The 25,863-nt window shown below is 40.4% G+C and overlaps 1 long non-coding RNA gene across 3 annotated transcripts; it reads left to right on the top strand.

The window, feature by feature from the left end:
* Positions 1-237: 237 nt before the first annotated feature.
* LOC107203180 lies at positions 238-13,499 on the top strand. 3 transcript variants are annotated; one of them, XR_004497015.1, is made up of 3 exons: positions 238-1,569; positions 9,912-9,985; positions 12,698-13,499. It is a non-coding gene; the product is annotated as an uncharacterized LOC107203180 (long non-coding RNA). The 3 variants fall into 3 exon arrangements; XR_004497016.1 differs by lacking the exon at positions 9,912-9,985; XR_004497014.1 differs by lacking the exons at positions 9,912-9,985; positions 12,698-13,499 and adding an exon at positions 3,248-3,925.
* Positions 13,500-25,863: the final 12,364 nt, after the last annotated feature.

Genomic DNA, 25,863 nt, shown 5'->3' with positions numbered 1-25,863 from the left:
CCGCTCCGAGCCCCAAACGCGGCTCCGCCGCCGGCCCCAGAGGCAGCTCCGAGTCGCCGGCTCTGAGCTCTCCGTGGGGCCGGGCCAAAGGCGGCCCTTAGAGCTGAGCGGCTGCGACTGACGCTGCCCGAACGAGCCCGCTCTGAACACCAAAGCACCGCAGCTGGGATTTACTTCAAGCCCCCCGAACACAGCCCTTGGTTTCTGTGAGCCCAAAAATGGATCAAGTGAGTCTGGTTCTGAGCCCCTGAAACGTAACAGTGATTTGGGTCTCTGAAAGCCCAAAACTGCCTGATTCGGTCTCAGTTCCAAGGCCCCAAACCCAGCACTGAGTCCGGTTCTGAGCCCCTCAAACCCAGTGCCTGGGATGATTACAATTCATTATTTGTGTATCTCTTCCTCTAATTGCTAAAGTAGGAGGGAAGATCTAACAGGCCTTCCTTTAACAGATTTTCTCACTTCAAAATCTATACAGAAATTACAGTTTACATGTCCCTTTGTCTTCTGAAGTATTTATTAATTCTTCTATTTTTCACATTACTGATTTGAACAGAACAAACTCAGTATTTTCTATTTGACCTCAAGAAGTAATGAAATATGTTTTAATGTAGAAATATTGTCTGAGTAATTTAAATTGGTGAAACACAGATTGGTGTTTGCCCACCTCCTCCTGCCATTCCCTCACGGGGAGCAGTGGCTGGTGCTGCTGGATCGTTCCCGGAGCGGGGCTGGGGTGATGATTAAACAGGGAATTGGCACCAGTGCTGCTCCCCGAGACTTCAGTGCTGCCTGGTTTGGGCAAGATGGGAACCTGGCTTCCAGACTCCTGGAATTTCAGAAGCCTTTGGCAAGATGAGAGGCCAGTACACCCACGTGTTCCAAAAAGGAGGCTGTGAGGAATTTGCCCATGCCCTGCCACTGGTGAGACATTTCTTGGGCGCTGGGGGTTGTTACAGCACAGCCTGGAAGCAAAAGTGGTGGCAGAACTTGTCTTTCCTAAGACTGAGCTACCATGAACAGGGGAACTGTGACTGAGTGGCCAAAATCCCTGAGAGCCTCAGGGGTGGCAGCAGTGGATTTCCACGTGCCTCCAGCCAGGAATTGGGAACCTTGGCTGAGCACAGAGCGCTGAAGGGGCCGCAGACGGAGCCTCGAGACTTCTGTGCACACGTGAGCAGTGCCTGGGAAAAGCTTGGGGTTTGCACCTTCCCCAGAGGCCTGGCAGGAGGAATTGTGCCTGGTGTCAGGCACTTTGCAGATCCCACGTTCTCCGTGGGGATCAGTGTGCTCTGACAGGGGTGGAGCTGCTGCAGCTCCACGGGACAGCGACACAGAGCAGCCCCAGCACAGGCAGAGGGCTCTGCAGTGCTGCCAGGCTGATGGGGAGCAGCCTCTGTGCCCCTCACAATCACATTTACACTCATTCTGCATGGATGGGGACTGGTGACAATTCCCTGAGTTCCAGTTGGGAAGAGAGAGTTTTGTGTCCTTTTATTTTCAGTGCTGTGGGTGTGCCTGCCCTGCTGACACGCCTTAGATCCATCCCAGTCCCTTCCATTTCAGTTCCAGGTGAGGAAAGCTAAAGTAGCAACACTGCTCTTTTTCTTTGTTATGCTTTGGGCTTAGTCTTACCAAGCTGGGCTTAGTTTCTGTATTCATTTCACTGCTTTCATAAAACTGACTTGGCAAGTTTGGATGACTGATAAGGAATGAACTTTTCTCACCCACAGCTGCTCTGATATGATTTTTTAAAATCCCTTTGGACTGAACAAATGCAGAAGATATTACTGACAATTTTCAAATGAGATAATAAATCTCAGTAAGATTTTTCATATATACATACTCACTAAGTCAGAGTTTTATCTGAACATAATCTAAATGCTCTGAAAATTTCCAGAGGCCTCACAAGTATGAAAATACTTTTCTCAAAGTCACAGGAGGATTAAGAATGAGAGACAAAAAGACATTACCAAGAAGGAAAAGAATTAAAAAAAAAACAAAGCACCAAGTTATTTTAGTGTAAGCACCTTAAACAACTGGCATCTGTCCGAAAATCTTGTAAAACAATTGTAGCACTCTGCAATAATGTCTGATGGGTTACAGTACCCTGCAAGATCAGACATCCCCAGGGAATGTTGACAAGACCTTCAGTGTAGCAATGCAGTGCTGCCCCCTCAGAGAACAAAGGAAAGCTCCTGGGAAATAATTAAAGAACATTTTGGGCAGCTTGGGATGCAAACACAGACTTTCCAGGTTATGCAGAAATCAACTGGAAAGCCACAGAACATCACCAAAATGAGCTAAAGGAGACTGAGTGTTTGTCCAAATGGCCCTAAAAGGAAAAGGCTGGGAAGGAGAGAGGACAGGAAGGTTTCTGAGCAGCTGTGCTTCCCCAATAAACTCTCCTCTCTGTCCTAATTTTTTATTTTTGTACTCTGATGATGGAGACAAAACTAACCAATCTTCATATTAATCCTGAAAACTTTTCCTTCATCTGGAAAACTGACACCAATTATGACTTTAGCTTCATACTTGACTTATTCAGAATTCTGTTAGAGGACAACATTTGCATATTCATGTCTGGATTTTCCACCATTTTCACTGGTCTGTGCCTATATTTTGTGTCAAGCAAAGCTTTTCCTGTGTTACCTTTCAATGGTGTCACAAATAGTAGGGTCTCCTCCTTACATTGACCTTATTCGGTTAACTCAATACTTCCAACTCTTCTTCATCTCTTGCTACTTTTTGATCCAGGAAGAAAATTTACTGAAAAGAATAACAAAGAAAATCAAGTACTTTAAAATTGATCACTTCATTGTTGATGTCTATTTAACAAAGCCATCTTTGGGTTATTTTGGCAACATGGTAGATTTAGGAGGTAGCTGACCTTCAATGGGGCATTTCTGGCTAAAAAAACCAAGTCAAATCAAGACTTGAAAAATTAGGACACAAAATACAGGGAAGAGCCAAGTCACAAAGTCTCTTTCTCATACAGCCATAATTCACTAAGGGAGTGTTTGAACATTTCCACGACTGCAAGAGTTTGGACAGAAGGACTGGGGAAGGAAATGCATTTTACCATTTAGCCCAGACATGGTGGTCTCCTCCTGTTCAAAGATGCAAGGTGTGAAGTACCTACAGTCCAAGGCATAAAAAAGAGACAGGCATTTAAATCCCTTTTATCACTTTTTTTTGCATTTTTGATGTTTAAAACAGTATTGTTTAATGACACACTATTTTCCCTAAGGTACCTGAGTCCCTCATTACTGCTGAAGCCATTTGAAGGGATTATTCAATTTTTACATCATTTCTGCAGCGCAATGAGGAAATCCCACAATGGCTGCATGAGCATTCTTGCCTTTGCTTGTGGTTTGGGATGCAGTGAGTTTCCTGGACCGTGGTGAGAGAAAATCCTGTGCTGAAGGTGTAAGCCAGCAATGGATCAGTAAATAGCTGCTCCTCTGAAGATCAGCTCATTAAGAAGCAGCCATCTGAATGAAATAAGGTCCTGGGGAGTCTGTGCCACCACACATGCCAAAAAGAGAGGCATGAAACCTCGTTACGTGCCATGACCAAGCCAGAGGAATTTCTACCTAGGCAGGATCTGTGGTTAATATTCTGCTCTTGTGCTTTGCCCACTGAAGCCCTGGAGTGCTTTTGTTTATGGTGTGGTTCTCATTCAGCACATTTCCATGTGAGTAACTGCGAGTGGCTCTGTCACCCCGGGCACAGAACGGAGCCCAGCTGAAATGCCAGAGGCTGCAGCTTTCTTTGTGATGTGAAGAAAACCAAAGGGAAAAAAAAAATCACAACTGTTTTTTTCTTCTTTTTTTTTTTTTTTGTGACAAAACCCTCAACAATAGTTTCCTTATTCAATAGAATGGTGTTGTATGGATATATTACAGCTGGTCAAAAGACTCCAAGATTATTTAGCTTTTAATTAGCTTTTCTGTACTGTTAATTCTGTTAGCCATAAATAGCTAAATGACACAGTATTTGTGGAACTTAGCAATAGCCAGCAATTTTCACAGCTTAATTAAATAATTCACATGCCAATCTCCAGTCATGATGCAAAAAGACCAAAAGACAAATTAAATAATCACAGCTTCCTTGGCCAATTTCTTGGAAAAGAGAAGCAGGGCCTGTTGAGACATATGGCAAACAATGTTTTCTGCAAAACAGCAAACTAAAAGACATCGCTACTCCCACGTGGCAGGAGGCACGATGCATTTCCAAATCACACTTCTCACCATGAGCAGCTCAGTGTAACTGAGCACTTGCACCAGTGTTTGAACAGGGAATTCACCTGCCATGAACTGAAAGGGAGGAAGGCAGGAGAGGGGATGAAAAACCGCAAATTCAAATCGCAATTTCCCAAGCAATATTTTTTATTGTTTGGAAATTTGTGAAACGTGACAAATAAAGTGATTGAGAAAGCCCACTGCACTGAGATCTGTCTCTGCCAACATGCTGGAATTAACTTCAGTTCAATTAGGCACCCATGCCAGCAGGAGTGAGGTGTGAAGACAGAGATTCAGTTGCTATAAATCTGCCAGGATTTGGGTTTTTTTCCCTTACATCATGATTTCATTATCTAATCACCCTGTTGTGATACACACACACTGCATGCAAAACAATATGTGCAGCACAAAAATCCAAAAGGTCATTATATATTGCTTGACATTGTCTTTAGCAGACATTATCCCCTAAGTGAACAACTTCAAATAAACAATAGTTTTCTCTTGCCAGGTTCTCTGCCACAGGGATGTTATTTATCCTGGTGTCACACAAACAGCCTCGTGTGGGGAAATCCACCGGTGGCAGCACAGTGATAAGTGTGTCATTTATTCATCTTTTTCTATTGCATACTTGAAGAAGTTAAACCCAAACAAAACAGCCAAGATATGATATTCCTTGAGAGGAGGAACATGGTTTATGTGTCTCAGCTTTGCCAAAAAGCTCTGGACACCAATGCTTCAGTTTGTGAATAAAGATGTACACAAACACTGCCTCAAGCAGGGCAAAGACCACCCTTGGGCAGAAGTGTTTTGGAGCTGCAGTGGTGAAAAGATGTGGGGGGTGTGCTTTGTTTTGCAGAACATTTGGGTGTGTGTTACAGGCCTGTCTAAACAGAATTGGTGTGTCTGATGGCTGATCCAATGTTCCAAGGAGGTCCTCTATTCAGAACTTGTTTTCCTTCCCACTTACCCTACTTTGTGTATTGTGCTAGATTAGACTGGTTTCGTAAGCTGCAGTTACTGTCCATCTGGATATGTTTTGAGGCTCTATAAACTTTTAACAACTGTGAAGGGGGAAAATACTGAAGTATGCAGCCAGTCTGAAGTGGTTATCTTGGGCTTTAATCTACTGTTGCCAGCAAGGCACAAAACACCCTTCACAGGCCATGTAAAACTTATTTCATTTGTACCTTACCAACACAGCAAAAGGCATTCTCTTATAAGAGATTATCTCTTTGTTTACATAAACTCTTCATGAATGAAAACTGTTGTAATACTGAAATCACACTAACATGTCCCTACACATTCAATAATGATTCAGGACACGTATAACTGAAAAAGATACTTGGTTAATGCTTGCACCTGTCTTACTGCATGCTATTAAACAAGGAGATTTTAAACTTTTCTACATTTTTTGGTAGGAAAATTTATTTTCATGCTATCCATTATGGAATGCCAATCAGTTTTCAAAACATTTGTGTGTGCTTGTCATGTTTTCCCATGTTTAAAAAGCCTTATTTTCCATGTTATCCCTGACTACATTCCCTGGCCATCTTTACCTCCTTGCTCTGTGAAGGCAGATGATGACACACATCTGGCTGGGAACAAACACAGATCTGCTCAGGGGCACACCCTGAGTCTGTGAAGGCCAGGGAAGTTTGGACTGGTCATCCTCAAGTGCTGACACAGGCAGGTTCTTGTGTCAGGCTCAAAGGGGCTTTGGGACCGTGTCTCTCTAAGCCACCACCTGCATGCCATGGGATAAGGCACAGCTGATTTCCTTCAAGAAAGACCAACCTGTCTTGTTCTGATCTATGGGGCAGTTAGATACCACCAGCCTCAGAACAAAATAATGCCTGGGCTGAGAACAGGGCTCTTGGCACAGCACCTGAAGCTGTGCCTGCAACTCCAAGTGTGATTTAAGTCTCTCTGGTTCATCCAAGCCTTCTGGTACTTCATCCCTTGGCTATTCCAGACAGGCTGATAAATTCTGTTCTTTGCCATTTATAAGAGAACACTAAACCATGTTGGGCAGGAGAAAATCTCTTCTGCTGGGAGAGAGGGGAAAAAGTAACTGCAAGACCATCATAAGGCAGAGATGATGTTGAAACAGCAAAGGATTTTCCTGAAGGTTCTTAGTACCCATCTGCAATAAATTTTTACGAGGGTTTGGATGAAATAGAAGCCTGGGCTAACCAGCAGGTTAGTGGTTTGGAAAGCTGCACGGCACAGTTACGGGCAAATCCTCGCTTTATCCATCCTGACAGGTTCTGCCATACTATTTATTTTTCTAATGCAACAATATAAACCACTGTAAGTCATCAGCATTCCCACAGGTTTCCAAAGTATTTTTGTGTCTGCCAAAGGTTCTCACTGGACCTCTAGGATGCTACATAAGCTCCTTTAATGGAGCATGTAGTGCTGAGCTGTGCTCTGCTCCAACATTCCTGCTCAGAGAAGGAGGCAAAAAGAATGAGGTGGTCCCAAGAGTTATGGCTTAAGGAGCATATTAAAGACCACCTCTAGTGATAAAAATGTCTTAAAACATGAAAGCAAAGCCAAGCAGCACTTTACTTAAACAAAAGCTTTTTTTCCTTCCACTGTCCACTTAAAAGAATTCTTTTTGAGTATCCCAGAGTGAAGCAAGACACCATCAGGACACTGAAATCTATGCCCTACTCCTAAGGCCCATGCTCCAGCTGAAAATGGCTCAAGTGCAACTTGTGCTGGCCACATGTCCCCCACTGTGCCTGGCTGTTCAGCTTTTCTTCTAGGTAACTCTCCCTTCTTCTTTTCCTCAACTGTGGTGGAACACTTCCAAAAGATGTTAAAAAATGGAACAGAATTCAGTTCCCTGATTATTTTGCACAAATCCTATTTCTCTCTGGGAGCTGAAGTTATGCCTTTACAAGCCAACACCATGACAGAAGCCACAACAATAAGAGGTGGAGTCTCAGATCCCAGGGCTGCCCACGCCATCCCAGAGCGATGCTGCAGTGCTCCTGGGCTGCCCTGCTTTGCTGAATTTTGGGAGATCAAAGTTCCAGCCCTGCTGAGGGATCTGAAGCACAACAGGCCCTTTTCAGATCATCTCAAGGGCTCCTGAGAGCAGGAGGAAACCAAATGACAGCTACTGGATCGAGGAGGGCCTGACCTGAGGATAGAAGGGGTGCAGTAATGTCCATCCTGAACCTGGTGCTGTGCAGCAGCTTCCCTGATGTACTTGGTCACCAGGTGAACCACTCTGAGCAAACCTCACAGATCTTCTGCCTGCACCACCTAGAGCAAAGCTTGGGGTTCTGTTAAACCCCTGAATCCTCCCCTGAAACCCTTCCTTTCCATTAATTAATGAATATTTTCCTCCCTGCTACACGCACTGATAAACTTGCCATATTTCTGTCCACTCTCCTGTCTTTGGTGCTCCTATTTGTTGCCTCCAAAAGCAAAAAGTATTCAATTTTCTAGATCTAGAACATTTCTTAGTTAAATTACAGGCTTTTTTCTTTGAAAATCAAAATTAATGCATGAGTTCACTTTGTTTGGTTTTGTTGTGAGGGAAGGAATGGTCTGGCTGCAGAGTTGTTTTTTTTCAGAGAGCATTGGATGGGCATATCAGTCACATTTTTGCTTTTCCTTCTTTGAAGGAAAGATAAAATCAGCTAATGAGTTGTAGGGTTTCTCTCCCAGAGCAATGGCCTCTTTATGCTTGTTGTCAAAACCAGCGTAGGCAATATTATCCACAAACCTTATTAAGGAAAAATATTTTAATGTCCTTTTCTCAGAGACATTACCTGGATCTTTTCAGTGGAGGAAAAAAAGCCGAGCTAAATTTGGAATTTCTCTAAATTAAGAAAGACACTGTCAGAGTCTCTTCTAAAGAGAACCTATGAGGATTTATTCCCAATATATCATGTCCCAGCTGAACCCAGCCTTGGTATCCCATTGGGCTGGAGAAGCTCTTGAACTTACAAGACTTAACACCAATGCTTCAGTGGCACTTGAGTGTGGAGAGAAGAAACAGCCTAATCTGATTTCAGGTAAACCAAACAGTGAACAGAGGTAGGAAAGCTCATCATTATGAAGACAAGAAATTAAGGAAACTCTACTCACCATTTCAGGATCATGTACAAAGTTCTAAACATTAATGAAAGTAGCTGAATTGAAATACAGTATGCCACTTAAATATTCTACCTGAAATTGGAAAACACCAGGCTATGAGCTGATAACAGGATCAGTTGAAAGACACAGCAGGGCAGGAGACCAACTCTTGTTATGCAGACAAGGAAGGACTTGTATCTGAGCTCTGGAAAGCAGTGGGAACTGAGCAGTGGGCTGTGCAGTCAAGTAGATGGCCAAGAAAAATGGAAAGGAGCTGAAAAACAGAAAGGATAAAAATAATCCTTCTAGTAAAGTTACTCATCTCCTAGTCAGGATGGCAAGGCTACTAAGGAGTGGATTTGGAAACAGTGGCAGCAGAAATCAGAAAGTCTGGTGTATTTGTAACAAAGGCACACAGATATTCTGCTCTGACTTGGCTGTGAATTGTACAGATAAGTGCAATCAGAAGTTTTTGAGAGATTTACAAAGTAGAGAGATTACAAAGTAGCTCTCTGTCTAAAGTGTTCATATGAGTGAAGGAAAGGCAGAGGGGATTTGGAAGTGGATGGAAGTTGTTTATAACACAAGCATTAAAGATAGTATGCTTTTGTTTTGTTGGCATTCAGAAAAGACATCTGAATAACCTGTCATCTCCACCAGTTGTTCCAGCAAACTTTCCCAAGGAAGCTGTGTGTGACTGGCCTCTGAAACAACTGCTGAGTTACAATGCCATGAGTAACATGGAATTGCTGTCTGTTCTTGTTCCCTGGCACAGTCAGCATTTTCACTCAAGTCAGACTGTAGTTGACATGGCTCGTGTTTTCAGCTCTAGGAATCCTCTCTCTGGCCTTTTGAATTGGCCAAGGGACTCCCTGGATAAATTCACTTACAGGATTTTGTGTCAAGGGATCTTCTAGTTCTGTTTCAAAAGGTCAGGGTATCTTCAGTTTGGTTGATTTTCCTGAACAGAGAAAGAACACAACAGTGAAGAAAAATCCCACTTCTCCAAGCCCAGAGGCTGGCTCATATCTGAGGTGCCAATGTCATTAGGCTTCCAGACTGACACAGCAGCTTGGGAGGAGAGAAAGGATTTGGTGTCCTTGACGTGTTTTATGGTACCATCAGACCCAGCAGATCTCACCACTCTCAACCTGGTGTCATTGCTCATTCCCACAGGCACATCTAAGCACCATGATTTCAAGTTCTAAAGCAATGTATATCCATAACAGGAAAGAGAAAAAAACCCCAAAAGTCAGAGAAATAAATTCAGAGTCTTAATAAAACAATCAGAAGTATAGCAGAAAGAATAAAGAAACTTTGGAAATGATTTATGGCTGTAATGGATCACTCTCTAGGTCTTTACAGAAAGAAAATATCCAAATTACCTCAGCTTTCATAGTCCTATTCCCAGTGACTGCAGATGAGGAACTTTTAAATGTATGTTTAAGACTAAAAATGGTTATATAAAAGATCAGAGGCTTTCAAAACTCACTGTGTACCAGGTCTAGTGAGTGCAATGCCAAGAAAAACACATGAAATCTGATCTGACAGTTTCATAATTTTCCTTTGTTCAAGGAGATCCCTGTGCAATGAAAATGTACAGTAGTGTGCCAGGACTAAACGAAAGAGTCAGTGGAAAAGACTCAGAGGTAAGGACCACTAGGTGGTTTCTCACTGGCAAAATATATATATATATATATATATTAAAAAAAAAAAAGAAGAATTAACTGCATTAAGAAGTCCCAGGGAGCATGGTTTAGGTTAAAGGACACTCTTTACAACCAGGCCACTGGAAGGTTGATGCAGCACTGCTCATGCAGATGTTTGGAAGGCATTCCATAAATTTTACTTTTGGAGAGGGCTTCTAAAGGCTGTTGCTCCTCCACTGCTCTGTGCCACCTCTAATTTATCTTTAGCCTAAATCAGAGAAAAAAAATAAAAACAGAAACAACAGCTTCTTGTTAAATAGGAGGGGGTCTTTTTAAAGAAAAACAGTAAAACATAAGATGTTATAGTCCAAATCCCATAGATCCTGTATCTATAGTAGGCTGGCAGGTCTCCTTTTACCTACATACAATAAAAATGAAGTAAAAGCAAATCTGTCAAAACTCAGCAGGTTTAATGCAGTCCCTTGGTTCATACTGGCTGCATGTGAACAATGCACAGAGCAATAAATTGCTATACTGAAATCTTGGGACTTCAGACCTGGTTGTGTGGTTTATCTTTAAAAGTTTGTTTCTATATTATGCTCTGGCTATTGATTTTTAGCAGACAGTGCACCTGGCAGCTGTTCTTCAGCCCAACTCAGATATATTCCAAGCTGGACTGTGTTCCCTTAAAAATTAAACACACAAAAAGGTTACTTAAGTAAGATCTCAAGTAAGGAAGTTTGGGCCAAATTCTGAGCCAATGCTCTGAAGTTCTGTCAATTAGTTTTGCAATTTTTTGTTCAATTCTGACTTTCCAATGATGAGGAGCTTTGAGTGTCTTCAAGTCAAAGGGCAAGAGCTCCATCTTCTCTCAAACAAAAACAAACCTGCTGAGTGTTGCCAGTTCAGCACTGAAAATGACAACCCTGCTCTACTTATTCCTTTTTATTACATACTTACCTTTTTACTCTCATTACCTATTACTTATGTTCTGTCTACTACATTTTCCTGCAGCAGAGGAGAAATGCTCAGTGTTGCTGTTTTCCTGCCTGCTCCCGCTCTCTGACTTCCTGCATTTTTGTGTATCTTTTCTGATTATCTCTCAAAGACTTTCTCATTGTCTTCAAAAGGTGTTACCTCATGGCAATAGCCAAGGAAACAGTTTCTGCTTTGCACATTTCATTGTTGCAAATGCAAGATGTGATGAGGGATGGCTCTTGTCTTAATGAAAGACAGTGAAGGTTCCATTGACTTCACTGGGGGTCAAAGCTTCACCCTTGGGGACCTATTGGAGAAATGGGAAGGAATTTCCATTTTCACAGAGAATTTGCAACCCTTAATTGTGTTGAAACCTCAAATATTTTCTTTGCAGGGCAAAGTTCATCTCTTATTTCAGATGAATGTAGTGGCTGAGCATCATCTGCTGCTGGAAAATCTTTGGAAGTTACTTAAAACTAAGGCATAAAAGAGAAGCAGGGTGGGAAAGGGTTGTTTGCTATCAAACACCAACACAAACCAAGATGGGCTTTTTGTCTGTGCCCTTCCCCCTTTTTGTTCACACACTCCTCTTCACCCTCCAGACAGCCTTAGAATACTAATTTTTCTAATCACTTGGAGAATGAAAACTATTATAGAAATCAACTAAAATATTATTTTAAGCCTTGTTTCATGAGACTGGATCCACACTACAAATAAAATCTGGATCCTTCTCTTCTTAACATTAAAAAATGTTATTTCCCTATACATCCTATACAACTTGTCACTTTCCAACTCAAAGCAAATACTTGAAACCATTCTCAAAAAAGGATGCTTATACAAACTGGCAGGTGGGTTTTATGAGGAAAAAGACAAATAAATAAATGTCTATTTGTCTCTTTTCACAGACATTTAGGATTTCTCTTCACATAGCAGCAGATGATGTGGATACACGGAAAGAATCAGTGCAATTATACTGTAATGATAAAGATTTGATTATTAAATGTTATTCTTTGGTAAGGGTTCCACCACTTTCTGAACTTTTAAGGGATTCAATTATTCTCTTTTCCTTGAGGGTAAAATATGCATGTAACCCTCAGTTAGCACTAAGAACAATGAGCAAACCTTCACACATCAGATGTGACTATGTGCTTTTGTCTATCCTAATGGTTTGAGAGAAAAATCTTAATAAATCAATGTGAGATTTTTTTTTTATTTTCCTTTTTATTTTTTTTTCATTATTCTCTTTCTTACATCTTGTTGTCTTGATTAGATAAAAAATAATAGGGGGCTGTCAATCTGTTTTCTTTTCAGGTCCTCTCTGTCTCTTTCTAAATTAGTTACAGCCTGCTTTTTGTAGCTTTATAGCCAGCCTGACTTAATTTAATTACCATGACTTGTGTGGCTTAAAGATAAATAGTTTTATTCAGCCTGCCTACTTTTGTATAAGTTTTCCCTTTCACACATCTCTCTATATTTTGGCATTCAGAATTCTTGTCCTCTGTTCTTCAGTAGGTTAACACAAGGTTGGTTTATAGCATTGTCCTTATTTTGACAAAAAGGCCTTTGATGCCTTTAGTCCCTGCTTTGCTCTGAGTCTGGGGGCCTTTGTGGGACACAAATGAACATTGACTGGGGCTCAGGAGCATGAGATGGAAAATACAGCCCTGTGTCCATCACCAGGGAGAAATCCTCAGAGCTTGTACTGCCACTATCCAAGATTTTTTCTTATTTTAGGAAAATACTTCAGAAAACAAAGCTTGAGACCGCCCTGACAGAAGTGGCTGGAAGATCTCCAGTAGCATAACTCTGTAACATGAAAATGCCTTCAAGCTGAGAACACAAATGCTTTACACAGAGATGTCCCCTGTGGTTTACACAGATCCCTGAGGTTCATGCCAAGATCCTTCTACCACCCTGAAAGGTGTGCAACCAGCAACCAACTTATAAACTCCAAAATCCTACTTAAAAGAAGGGATCATCATGTTCCTTCCTCTCTGTCAGAATGGATAAAGACTGACCAGAAAACCCTCAGTGATACTAAATAGTTTTTAAAAAATCAGATTTTGGTTCTGCTACATTCCTGTAATCACTGCATTTTATTTAACTTTTTTTAAATCTCACATATAACACTGGGATGGATGTACTAAGACCATCTCCATATAAATACATTGTGCTTTGCCTATGAACACTAAATACATTTTGCAGTAGTTTAAAAATAATTCTTTTGAGGCTTATTGCAGTTCTTAATACAAATGTAGATACAAAATTTGAAGTGTCATTTCTTGTATCTGTGTGTTATCATAATGCTGCCTCAAGCCCTTTTTTAAAAAGGCATCTACTTGGGTTTAAAAAGAGTATATTTGAGGTCATTAGCAAAGAAAATTGCCAGCACTAATTCTGATCTACCACTGGTTTGGACAAAAAGAACAAACTGAAACTTAAAAGGAAACCCAACAATTAATTGTGTTTTATGAATATGTGTGCAAAATCGTTGTTACAATCAAATAAAATGCTGATATGTGCCAGACACCTTGAAGTTGCTCTCCTGTGTCTAATTCTCCTGAGCTGGATTTAAATTCATCTCCCAGCACTTTGCCTCTTCCCACCCTTGTTAACTAACTAACAAAAGCAATTTATACCAGCCACACCATAAGCAAACAGTAAAATAAAAACACTTTCAAGCCTTTGCTTCACTCTATTGGACACCTTTACCAATATTAAATTAAATATTCTATTAAATAAAATCATATACATACAATTTAATCTCAGTATATAAAATATTTTGTTTCCAAGTGCAATATTCAAATGCCTTGCTTCAGTATTGTTGGTCTATTTATCTGATGGCAATATTCCACAGAACTTAAATGAAACTAACCTGAATAGCTGTAAAGCTCCCAGGAAGCTGATTTTCTTTGGAACAGATTATGACATTTCTTTAGGCCCAGAAAAAAAAACAAATCCAAACCTTTCATATAAATTTTTCAAGAAATATTGCAATCCTCAGAAAAACCAGTTAGCACATTTTGAGAAAACTCAAAACCTGAGGGCTTGAGGGTGTATTTCTCATACAAACAGCTTCACCTGCAAAGGAATAATTTCGAGACATCCAGTTGGAATGGTGGTTCAACCAGGCTTTCCCATTGTCTTTTTAATATTTAATGATATTTAATTGGAAGTTTTCCTTGGCTGAACTGCTGTATAACTCACAAATACAAACACACCAGTGTCTGACAGCTGAGGCAGCTGCTATCCTTGCTTTTAGCCCTACCTGCTTCCCGTGTGCCATTGCCTGCATGGAAGGAAAAGATGAGACAGGGAAGCACTTCCTGAATGGCTCAGGCTCAGTTTACCATGCTAACTTACACCCACAGTCTGGTAATAAAAAAAAAAAAATTAACACACTGTATAATAAAGAAAGCACCTGGAGTGGACATGAACAGCAGAAACAGATGAACATAAAATAGGACAGGAAATTTGTGTGGGATGTGGAATCTATGCTGAAGGAATAAAATGAGAGTACCTGGGCTCCTTGAGAAGTTCTGAAAAAGGCAGAATGTTCCTGGCAACAGTGACTGGTCATTTCTGTACTTCTTTCTAGGAAGATGTAAATCTCCATACTTCATGTGTCCAGAGTATTTTGACTTGAAATGCTTCACAAAAGGCTGCCAGGATGAGAGTACAAGGGTCCTTGACTTCATTTGGTGTCTACAGGTAGTTTCATGTTGCCTAAAAGTAAGAAAAGAGCAAGCATGGATGAACTTTAGCAAATATCATTCCTTATTTACATATTTGTCTTTGTTACACCCTGTACAAAAATTATGTCATAATGAGATATGCCATGAGGGGAAAAAAAAAAGCACAGATCAATTCACTGGTCTGAACGTGGATCAAACACCGACTGCACTTGGCAAAAGAACACATCTGATCATTACTGCAGCCAGATTCCAGGAAACAAAGGACAGAGTATGGCACAGATTCCACTGCTCTCATCATGCACAGAAAACAGCTGGTATTTTGAGGTTCTGAGGTTACAACATGTGGCTCTTCTAAAGAGCAGACTGCAACCTTGTTGAGGGGTTTGTTTTGTTTTCCAGCTGCAACCTGACATCTGACAATCTGACAAATTACATGTGAACATTTGGAAGTCATATTGTTCATCAGGCATTACATATAATTGCTTCAACTTTTTACAGTGTGCAGTCATTAAAATGACTTCCACATTAATGGAGCACTTAAGAGAACCCTCACCCACATGTGACCCAGTAAAGAGGAGTGTCTAACTCTGCAAGCACTTTGTCCTTTAGCAGAGATGCACAATTGCCCTCTTTAAATCAGGGTGATGTTTGCAGTGGGTAGGAAGCAGGCCACCCTGTGATCTACAGACACATAAACATTCACCAGGATAAATTGTTTCTGGCACAGATTTACTTCACTCAAGATTCTCTGAGCAGCAGGGAGACATCTGATATGTAAAACAGTAGGCCCCAGCCAATTAGGCTGATAGATAAGAACCTTTCCTTAATTTGTGCTGTAGAGTTTCTATGTGGTCTGTTCCTTCAATGGTTTCGTGTTCCCCTCTGACTTCACTGAAATCCAGTTTTTATCAGCTGGGATAAGAGGATAAGGAAAAGGAAAAGGAAACGGAAGAGGAAGAGGGATGCTTTTGTAGTTCTATTCCTCAAAAAAACCCAATCTGTTAACAAGGAAAGTAACTATTATCCATGCAAGTGTAACTTTTTAAAGCATCATGGTGGATTCAACCATTAATATCTAACAGAAGCAAGACTAAAGTAGGCTGCTTTGGAAATCTGCCTTGCCATAGTTGTGCAGAAAAAGTTCATATAAAAATAGTCAAGAAAATCTCCCCCACCATGAATACCTTGCGTTGATTTTTTAATCTGTGCATTACTCCTTCCCAAAGTTAAGAAAAATAAAATTCTTCTAAGCCAACATCTCCAGTGTGACTAGAGACCTGTGGGGAGTGCTAGGTTGTTGAGATGGGAATGTTTTAGTTCATGTTCCAGCTAGAGGAACTTATAAAATTTTAAACTGCTACTTGAATTATTCCACTACATCAGCAAAAGCAAAAGCACCTCACACTTCTCTCAGTAATAATTTCACAACATGAACCTCAATTTTCATTTATGCCCCTAAAATAATTTCCATGGGGTTTTCCCTTCAATTTTGTGGCTCTGCATTAAAAGAAAAGGCCAGAAAGGCTTCATTCCACTGATGGGAGTGGAATATTCTGAGTGGCAGATGGAACAGCTCCTGAAACAACTCGGTCCATGGTAAAGGCAGTCATTCAAGAAAGGTTATAGGAAATATTAGAAAAATGTTATAAGAAGCAAGAACTACCTTCTCATATACATCTACCTTAAATTAAAAATTGAAAGACCTGGCAAAAGAAAAAAAAAAAAAGAAAGAAAGAAATTTTACAGTTCTTTTAAGTATAGCATAAAAATGAGTTTTGAGGCCTTACAGGAGGGATTTTTTTCTTTCTTCTTCTTGTTAACTTGATTTATTTTAATGTACCCTCAGAAGCTGCAGTCAAACTTCACACAAAAATTACTTCCAACAAAAGAGGTTCATACTTCTGGACAGAAAACAAGAAAGACTCAGATCCAAATTCCTCCTTTACTTCCGTGACCTAGGGCAACTACTGCTGCCTTTTAAAGTCTGCGTGCTTCTCCTGTCCCTGGTGATTGTTATTAATACAGGTTAGGGAAAGTGGTGATAAAGATCAATTCCCAACCTAGAAAAGAAACATTAACTGCTTCTTTCATGTCTTCCATAGCGAGGGAGCAGCTACAGTTTCAAATGATCCCCAGATGTTTACTACTCCTGGAGCTCAAAAGCAGTGTAGCTTTCCTCCAGAGCCATGTTGGGTATTTCTGGTTATCCTGCAGACTTCAACCCCTTGTCCTCAGAAGAAAATGCAAAGGTCAAAAAGAAAGCTTGTGCAGTGTAGAAGTCCCCAAGGAAAAATAAACCAAGGATGGTCTCTTACTATTGGCCAGCTTAAGCTGTGCCTCTGCACGCTAATGCAAGGAATTCCGGCAGAGATGGGTATGGGAACACTACAAGCTTGTCTCTTGATCACAGAGAGATTTCATGATTCCAGTAAAAGTAAAATGGCTGAGATCTCTCACAAAAATGATGCCTTTTTTCTGGTGCTTGACAGCAGTGTTTTCCTATTCCTTCTGACTCAGAGCTTGGACACAGAATAGTCACCTAAATTTGCAAACATGATAGCTAACAGAAAAATGAAAAAAAAAAATTTTCTCCTTAGATAATACAGGATTAAGAATAATAAGAACAATTATCATTCTACTTCTCTTTCCTTTGCACTTTGTCCTAATTAATCCCTGATGATGTGAAGACTTACCTTTACTAAAACTTAGTCCCACTGGAAGCAATTAACAGTGATAAAAACAGGCACTTTCCAAGAGCTTTAAACAGATTTTTATCTCAAGAGCCCAACAATTTTGTCGTTGTTATAACCAGGTGAGGAAAGACAGAAGAAGAACATGCCATACAGGACATTAAAGTACTTCACCTTCTTGGTCTGCTACGTTCCTTTCTCCTCTCATCTTCTGAGGAACGTAGGGCAAAAGATTTAGTGCTGCATGAACAGCAGAGATGGAGAAAAAAATACTCCAAACCATGGCAGGATTCAAATCCAATTTCTTACAGCTGCTACAGTGTGTATGACTTAGAGAATGTAATGAAAACCAAAAGCTTATGATCCTCATTTCAGGACAATTATTTTGATCAAGCACTCAAGTAACTGAGCTGGGTTCCTCTTTTTAATGAATGAGAAGATGCCAATATGACCTCACTGGATCAGCCCACATGGAAATGAAACATTTACATGTATTGCTATAGTTCTTCTTTCATGCCAAATAGGCAGGCCTCAAATTGACTTCTCTGCTCACGTGCAATGGTCAGAATTAACTAAGTTGTTCAGCCTCTGCAGGATCACAATCAAAATACTCTCTGAAAGGTATTTTAAACAGAGGATGGAATTATTTGACCCTACTTCCTTTGCTGATAATTCAGAAGGTGGTAGGATGGCCTTGTAGACAAAAACGTGCTCCCAGTGTGAACAGCAGCTTTTGAGTAAGATCACATTAACACAGCACAGTTCTCCCAGTCAGTGCCCTGGCTCAACGTGAAGCTGCTCTTTATTCTACTGTAAAAATATGAAACATCTATTTCTGAACAGAACAGCACCTAGTTCACACATGAAACATTTTCATCTGCTAGCATCTAAGTGCTGATGAGTGTTAATAGTCTGTTAATTCTTGGGTACTATTAGCCATAAATTTGTTCAAACTGAACTGAAAATTCACTTATTGAATTACTCCTGACTACATACAATCTTACTTGTATCAAAGTCATGTTACTTACTGATCTATTTCACCCAGCTTATCAAAAACAGGTGGAAAGGGCTCTGAAATGCAAACACCACAGCCAGATGTCTTCCAATGTAAAGAGACCAATCTTCCTGCTGGGAAAGCTGAAAGAGACAATAAAGTGCATCACTGAATCTCTATTTACCAGGGAAAGGCACATCTATAAGTCTTAAGAAGTAAGTACAAATTGGAATCTCTCTTCCATAGCCCTGAAATGTGAAAGAGACACTGGAACTGTGCTGATAATTTGGTATTGTGCTTTGCTGAGAGAAAATGGTAGAACAGCTCAAAAGCAACTCAGTAATTCCCACACTGTTTTTTCCACTTGCAATTCACTTTATTTCAGGTTTTATTTCACCTTTCTGTTTTAGCACTTTAAGAAATTTTTAACTTACAGATTACCCTTTCTTTCCCTCCTCTTTTTTTACAATCCAGCAATTGTTTCCCTCCCATTTCACATTGGGGGAAGTTAATTTTCACAATTTGCTATATGGTTATAGAGGAGAAACATGAAAACACATGGAAAATATACATATAACAATTTAAAAGGTAATTTTTTAAACTTTTAGAATTGTAGAACTATTTTCATATGAAAATCAGTTTCTTTGATAGGGATCCTGCTTCCAAGAGACATTCTATTGTTAATTAATGAAATTTTTGCTCTAAAATACCAATCAATTATAATTAAACACAGCATCACTTGGTTACTTGCAACATCAACGATTTCCCAAATCCTCCTGGGGCAAGTAGTCTTAAAAGCAAAAAGGACTTTAGAGTTTACAGAGCTCTTGTGTAGCTAGTGAGGACATCCAGGGAAGCACAACAGAAACAAGTTTCCAGCTGCACACCTCCCTGGGATTATCTGGCCAGTAAAAGTCACAGCCAGGGATACACAGTCCCCTTCTGCCCTGACAGCATTAACACATCGTGGTTCTTTGCAGGGATTAAGATATAAGGACTTCATTCACTCTTCAAAAATAGATAAAAGCACACCTTAACTGGCCATGACAAGAATGAGACTTAACTGCATGCACAGAATTCAAAGGGGATTTAGAGACTTCCCAGAAATGGACCAGTTGTCGAAAAAGCATCCTTCTGTTTGCCCATCACCAGGAAAGGTAGTTACAACTCTAAGATACCAAACTGTGCAGACTGTGGGGCTTCTTAAATATTCTCTCATGTCCAAGATTATTCCTGTATCACTTTTAGGAGTTATTTTTGTTTTGTGTTTTCCATCTGAATTCTCAATGAGATTACAGCAGCAATGTGACCTCGACCTTTTTATTTTCCTTCCTTTTAATTTTTTTTTTTATTACTTAGCACAGATTTTAAGATAGGAAATAACAGCAGGCTTGAAGACAATCCTTAGTGGTGCACACTTTAGCTGGGATGTAGCTGTTAATATGTCTGTGATCTAGTCCCCCCTTAAGTCAGCCAGAGACTTCCTTAAAGCAAAATAATCCTTAGGGCAAATATCCCAGGATCTGTAAAATCCATGGTTTCTAAAATTCATCTCCTTTACTCCATGAAAGAAGGCTATGAAGATTATGCATCTGGGAAGTTACAAAGAGCACTCTACTATAGGTAGTTAAACAGCCCAAACTCTTCCCTCCTGCAGCCTACAAAAGCAGTGGGTTTCACCTGCAGCATCAGCTGGGCAGCTGGGGAGCAGATCCTGGGGACACTTCATGCAGCAGGACAGAATTCAATAACAGCCTTTAGCAGTCAAGTGACACCTCATCCCTTTGAAACACTGAGGTTTGCTGGCACAGTCTGTCTGCTTCCATTTGGGCACACACAGTGGCAGAGGAGCTGAGTCCACAAATGGTTCCATTGTGTGACCCAACCACACAGCTGCCCCTAGAATACAAACTGGGGACAAGTGAAGACGCTGTCCTGAGACAAACCAAAACAGCTCAAACAGGTGGACCAAAGTCCAGGTGTAATATGCTCCCTTTCCACCTTCCCTACATTTCCTGTTCTTCAGCATTCATTGAAGCCTTAAGGATGAAGGACACAGTTTAAGAGTGAAGAATTAGGTTTTGTGTCCTTTAGATGAGATGCAAATGGGGGAGCTGACTGTTTGCAGGCAGATACATTTTCATTTAATCTGTGATAACTGCATCTCACCAAACAACACCTGATTTAACAACCTCCTTAAAATGTACAGAATTCTGAAATAGGGATCAGGAAGAGCTGAAAGAGCACATTATTGTTTCTGTTTCGTTCTTCCTGCAATATTCTGGATGCAAAGCCCCTTCCCTGCGCTTCAGCACACTCTCTTACAAGGTGAAGATTTGACTTTCCTAAAATATTGTTCACCTCTGAATCTGACCAGGAATGAAGGAATGAAACCCTGTCTGGTGGAATCTGCAGATGAAGTCAGTGTGGCCAATGGCCACAAGGACACAACCTGTGCCCTGCACAAGTGCAGTCAGCCAGGACAGCGAGCCAGTTGGGTAAACAGAAAAATGTGGTGCAGATGGGCAAGAGGATTGCAAAATAAAATACACTGGCTTTAACAGGAAGCAGAAAAGCAGAAAGCTTAGCTTGTCCTTACACAATTCAAGCTACATTTGCCAGTGAACATGCTTTCAACTAATAGTGATCTCCACTGACCGCATTTTACATGAAACTGGAGAATAATCCTGTTTTTTATGTTAGAAATGAATACATGAAGTGCTTTGCAGGACCTCATACAATCTACTGTAACACTCTTGGCTTACTGAACACTTTGAAACACAAACTGAGCATTTCAGCAGAAGTTAACCCAGCTCAAGAGGCCTTGAAATCGGCTTTTATTCATCACCCATAGATTATCTACTCTCATGACTACTCCTCCTTTTCTGCACTATTATTATTATTATTCATGATTTGGCAGCAGCCAAGAAATTCCACTGGGTTTCAGTGATGAAGTGCCTCATTTGGACTAATTGTTTCATTTACTGTAAAAGAACAAAGAAATATGTCAAAGCACATTTACTCTTTTGAGGCCACTTTTGGATATCTGTTGCCAATCATTAAGATTTTTGGAACTGAACACTGAAGACCGAAACTTCCAAAAGTATTTTAAATCAGAGCAGCACACGGGAGACAAGGTGAAAAGAGCATCAAAGCTGTTGCATTTCACCTGGATGTCACCGATTTTCCCAGATTGCCTTGGCAGATCTCAGATACCAACATGGGTTGTACATCCTGGGTTGTAAGAATGTGGTTCAGGTTAAGCATACTCTGTTTGGCACCCCCCAAAAATTGAAAATCATTATTTTAATATGTACTTTTCCTTGGGCTGTGCCTGGATTGGTATCCATTTACACTAACTGCTCTCCAGTCTCCCACCCCAGTGCCTGTGTGGCTAACAAATTAAAGCTTTAGTACCCAGAGAATGTAATGTAATCTTTTTATTGCAAATTTTTATGGCATTACTTCCTTACTATATCAGTACTCAAGAACAATGTTTAGAGCCATTTGAATTCAACAGTTTGCATCTTTCTGGAGCAATACAGCTGTTAAGGGAATACAAAATAGACCTCTGTCATTCTTTAAGCTGAGCTTCTTGTCTCATTGGCAAGCCACCTGGGATGCTAATTCTGTGATATATTATAAGCTTTTGTGCAAGAATGAAGCGAGTTTGTTAGCTGCTACAGATGATTAACCATGAGACAAGTAGAAAAAATAAATTTTCACCCTTTTAGTATTTACCAAATTTACGACTTATTTGCTGTCTGTCAAACTGATATTTAAAACCAGAGGACACTTGAATTTTAAATGGCATTACTCTGAGAATTTGCCTGTTACAATAAAGAGTAGACAAGTTCATTTGGTATTTTTCTTGCAGAGCATAAAATAAAGAGTATTTTGTGTCATGTCCCTGGGCTTAGTTGTATAAATATCGCTCTTTACCTTGAAGCCAAACAGATTATAGTTTTTCCCTTAATACTTGAAGAAACCTGAGGAAAAGCCTTCATATTGTCAGTTCTGTTTTCTCCTGGGAATTCACAGTCAAAGTATCCTTCACAAACCACCCAGGCTGTAAAAAAGTCTGGAGCTCCAGCTCACAGTGCATGGAGCAAACAGGATTTTGACACTCTAAGGTAACTGCAATGGAGTTGTCCAGGCTCTCTCCAGTGCCCACAAGAGCAGGTGAGGTGAGTCCCTGTCTTGCAAGGGTTAAGAAACAACAACAACAACAAAAAGCTGATACTGATGATGGCAAGACCAAAAAGAAACTCAAGTACTTAGGTATAAAATCATCATTCGATCAGCAGCCTAGCATTCTAGGCCTCTTCCTGATTCTAGGCCTGCTAGCCAATCTAAAGATTTCTCCACAGGGCAGGAAAAAGATTATTGAGCACATAAATCATCATCTGCCCCCAGAGTACAGCCCAAAGTCTATTTATTGCAAAGGGAGTCCTGTGAAGGCAGATCCTATAACACCACGATTTCAAAAGGTATTTACCCAAAGCCCATGGCTGAAGTCCAGGAGTGCAGTTCAAGCCCACATGCACAGGCACCTGCCAGGCACTGCATTCCCCATGCCAAGCAATCCATCCAGAGGAGTGAGCTCTTGCTCCAAAACAACAAGATCTTTGCAACCTGGTAACCTCCTCCCCCACATCCCTCCATCTGTCCACCCTTCTCCCATTTCATATTGCCAGAGGCAAGGAAATATTCCACTTTTCACTGTAACTTCTCTAGCTTTATGATTTCCCCTGGCTTCCTATCATCAGGTTTTCTCAAGGCAGCTCCCTCAGACCAACCACCATTTTCTGACCAAGAAAGAGCCTGAGGCTCTAGTAAAACATGTTTGTCCTATCTCAAAACCTTGCTGAGCACAGGTTTCTGCTTTTATTTATTATTCCCATTACTCCAAGAGCTTCAAGCAAGTAATTTCTAGTACTCTGGTACCCTTTGTGCAACTTTTGCTCCAAGTCAACAGGTTTTGTTTCTTTACTAATTTTAGACTCTCCTTAAGCCTCTTTGGCTTTTTGTCTTTCCAGGCAAATTAATGGATTCCCCTCACTAGAGTCTGTCAATATTTTTATTTTCCCTTTTTTTGTGTCTTTTGTACAGCCTAATGTAACTTTTTAAAAACATTCTTTTTCATTTCTTTTTTCTCTCTCTGATTCTGCTGCACTTCTGTATTTTTCTTTCTTGCTGGATTTCTCAGTCTCCTCTGAGCTGAGCTCCTTGGGGATACTCCTTCATGGGAATTCCGCTTATCACAGTCCTCTGGGTCAGGACAAAAACCCCAAAGCCTGTTAGGATCTTGTTTCTTGTGTTTATTAGGGTGTTATCACAAAACTTGGCAGGTCTCTCCAGACTTTCTGCACAAGTTCAATTCACTGCAATCTGGCTCATTTTCTTCTGATGGTACAGAATGGCCTTGTGGCTCACTTTGTGGCTTACTTTGGCTTTGAAAGCACAAAATGGCCCTGAACCAAGCAGTTCTTTTATCTTTATACTCATTCTTATCCAATTAACAATAGACACATATATTATTTTTCTGAATTACCCAATGACCCATCACCTGTGGTGCTGCATTGTGGCATTTTCTGTCCAATCACTTACTATTACCCAAAAACCTCTAGGAGAAGAACATGAAGAAGAAAGAAGGAAAAGAAACAACACCCTAAATCCTCCATTTTGTCTTCTGCTTTCTAAACTAACTTAAACTCTGAATTTTAACTTTTTCACCCAGTTACTTAAGAAAACCCTCTAATCTATACACTCATATTTTCAGCTTTTTTATCTAACTTTAACAGTTGTTTGCTCATGAATTTCATGTTGTATGAAATTCAGTGTTTTTCTAAATCTTAGATCTAAGTATCAGAAACAAGGGCACACACACTGTCTCTCAGACTCCATCACCTAACTCTTCTAGTGGTGTCCCCTGGCTTGATTCCACACTGTAGCTTCCTCCACATGGCATTTGCAATGCTTTGATCATTCTCTGCCCTTGTCATTTTGTTCCTCCACTGGGAAAAATATGCTAACACAGAAACCTTCCAATCTAGGTAAAGGGGCCTCCTTGGAGACACTGCCTGTCATGTTCAGTTTTACATTTGGCCTTGTTATTGACAATGAATGTTGGCTACTTGTGGAAAGTAGGGACATAATTCTCACCATAAAACATTTACCAGAGTAAACTCAACCCTGCAAACAAATTGATGCCTACAAGGGGAACAATATAAAAGCTACCAGCAGGGCACAGGTTTATTTTATGCAGATGTACAGTTTGCAAATTATGGGACTCAACAGCACTCAAGTTTCCAATAACTTCTCTTTTTTGCTTGACCAATTTTGTTCGTTACTTATAGGTCCCTGCAGAATTCTGAGCTGTTATTACAAACATATACATTACACAAGGAACACGGTCTGACATTCATAGCTGTTTAATAAGGTTTTCATCAGCTGCTTTTGCTGACATTTTTCATTTCTCTTAAGCCCTGCTTTTAATGTCTCAGTCTTCATTTGATACCATGAAACAAAAGGAGTGGAATATTACATGGAATGTGTTTGTGGCTGAATATCAAAAGAATCACACAATGCACTTGGAGCATGAAGGCTCTGCAGGCAATTTCCATTCCTGTTTGCATATGCAATCTAGACTGGAAATGCCTTCCTCTTTTCCTATATCAGATCAACCCCATCAAAAAAAAAAAAAATCTCAAAGAATTGAAAAGAATGAAAAAGAATACTGAGATACACATCTAACATTCAAAAATAAGCATGCCTGTTTGCATCAAGAATTTGGTGAAATTTTCCAAGAACTGCACTTGTGAAACTGTCCACCTCAAGCTTATGTTCAAAAATCACCCATCTCAAAGAATATGAGCCAAAGCAAAGTTTCCCTGTATCACTGAGGAGTGATTGTAAAGTTCTAAACTTTAATTATTTGAGCTAATAAAGTTGGCAAAGAGAGGAAGCAGTTCTCTATCTTACCAAGATGGCAATAAAGGGAGGGTCTGATGGCTAATTACAAAAGAGGGGTCTGTGCCCAAAATCAAATTGTTTGTTATGACCCAACCATAAAAACCTAAAAAAAATAAGAAGGAAAAAGCCCTGCTAATATTCTTAACTCACAGGTCAATACTAGTGGTGTCTCTACATCCCTGTCAGCCAAGCTTTCCCAGCAGAAAAGAGACTGAAACAAGATCCAGTGCATTTTTTCTAGATATTTTTCTACTTTGGTGGGATGTAACTCTTCAACATGAGACACCCCATGATATGAAGGGGTGAAACAGAGTGAAGCTTCACAGCCTGTGGTTAAAAGAGGTGAAAAGAAAGTTTTCCTATGGATGCAATCCTGCTGAACACTTCTGTTCACTTCAGTGGATTTCTATCAATGGCCACTCTTACTACACCTCTCTTTTCCTTAGCTCACAGCTTAGCTCTGCTGCATGGGGTTGGCTTTGTCCCATCTACACTTTACCTCCAGCAGCTGTGATGGATGAAGGACTCAGACACACAGCCCCCTTT

This window comes from Parus major, chromosome 4 (genome assembly GCF_001522545.3).
Source record: "Parus major isolate Abel chromosome 4, Parus_major1.1, whole genome shotgun sequence".
Taxonomy (NCBI): Eukaryota; Metazoa; Chordata; class Aves; order Passeriformes; family Paridae; genus Parus; species Parus major.
The sequence above is the reverse complement of the archived record's forward strand: the minus strand, read 5'-3'. Positions and strand labels throughout refer to the sequence as shown.